The sequence below is a fragment of the Micropterus dolomieu genome, unplaced genomic scaffold, assembly GCF_021292245.1.
Source record: "Micropterus dolomieu isolate WLL.071019.BEF.003 ecotype Adirondacks unplaced genomic scaffold, ASM2129224v1 contig_13704, whole genome shotgun sequence".
Classification (NCBI taxonomy): Eukaryota; Metazoa; Chordata; class Actinopteri; order Centrarchiformes; family Centrarchidae; genus Micropterus; species Micropterus dolomieu.
In genome coordinates, this window is record NW_025742690.1 from 1 (window position 1) to 1,834 (window position 1,834).

A 1,834-nucleotide genomic window follows, 5' to 3' on the forward strand; every position below is an offset into this window, starting at 1 on the left:
ACTTTAGGGAAATCCGGCGCACAACCATGCGAGATCGTCTGAGACCAGTCTAGCAGCTACTCAATTCTGGTTCTACCAGCAGCTCCGCCAAAGGTACTGTTTCACAAGGTATTCTCCCATCCATTACTTTGGTCACTCCTCCAGGATCTGAGCTAACATTCAGGCTACCGCGGTGTCATTCCCGAGCATCCGATACAGATCATATGCACCGGTCTTATAAATGGCTTGATTTTGGTTGTGGGCCTAGGGGGGTTATATAATGATGATAGAGAGTGATCAAGAGGTGAATTTGTGCATTATACTTTGTCAATTAAAGCAAGCCAGGCAGCCTTCCGTGTTTGAGAACGGCGCTAATTAATTTAATCGCCCACTAGAGGGCTGCAGCGCCGCAATAACCAGCCTAGTTCAAATGAACGAAATTACTCAAAAAAAGATTAGTTCATTTTAATGAACGAGATTTGAAGATTTGAGTCTGTCAAAAGAGTCAAACTTGCCATAACTAGCACTGACCTTTGAGTCGAGTCCAGAGGGTCAATCAACAGGAAGGGAAAAATCATAGAGAGTCCTCAGAATGGTTACTGGACGATATTGAGGAATGAAAATGAATGAAAATGAAACTCTTCCTGACACTCCGGTCATTCTCTCTCTGAAGTCTCAGCCTGAGAAGGTGGGGGTGTTTGTGGATTATGAGGAGGGTCTGGTCTCCTTTTATGACGTTGATACTGCAGCTCTTATCTACTCTTTTACTGGCTGCGGCTTAACTGAGAAACTCTACCCATACTTTAGTCCCAGTCCTAACTATGATGGTAAAAACTCTGCCCCTCTGATCATCTCTCCTGTCAATCACACTGAGTAGAACAACCATTTGATTTTCTACATTTAATGTTGTAGTGCCAACTTTTTAAACTTCTTTTGTCACTATTGCAGTACATAAAGTTTCTGACTTTGCTTCCCAAAGAGGGCAAAACTGTATAATCCAGTGAGGCAAGGAGGCAGATGTAAGAAGAAAAAATATCCGATGTTTTATTTGACAAAAAAAGACAAAATAAACATCCTAAATCCTGTGTTCTATCAAACATACTTACACACAGGTACCAAGTGAAAAACATAAAGGAAAATTTATATAACTTATGAATATGAAATAATCCAAAAGAAGAAATGTAATAAATCTATAGTTGTTGCTGATACGCTGCTGCTTTTTCAGATTCTGATCTAGGTCTTTTTACTCCTTTTTTGTCTGTAAATGTTTTTCTTTGATGTGTCACATTTCATTGTCTGATCATTGTTTCTATAAGAAGTGTTGCATACTGGCACAAATTACTGAAGAGCCATTATAAATGAGACAAAAGTCTTTTGTTTTTCTCTTTTTCTTTTTAAATAAACAAAAGCAAAAAAAAGTTTTATTGTGTCTGATTAAGTTATTTAGTTTTTTTTCCATCTTGTTACACAAAGAAATTCAAAGAAGAAAAGTTCCAGAGAAGAAGGAGAGGATATTGATTCATGAACAAGTCCAACCCTCCTGTCTTGCCTGATTAGTTGGATGGAGGTCTGCTGATCTGATAAAGGCAGTTATTCTAAAAACTATTAACACAGTTAAACTGAGTTTTTAGTATGAAAGATTGTTGGAAGTAACCACTGCAGATGAGAAACCGATCGAGTCACGTTTCAGTAATATCAGCTGTTCAAGGACATTTAAACAATCTTATTTTAGTATTTAGCCACGACAGTTGACTTCATCATATTCTGCTCATTTTCAGGTTCAGAGTGTTATTTAGGGGTTGTACCAGAACAGGTTTACATGGTTTCATTTTCGAGGGCGTGCCACACTAGCTGC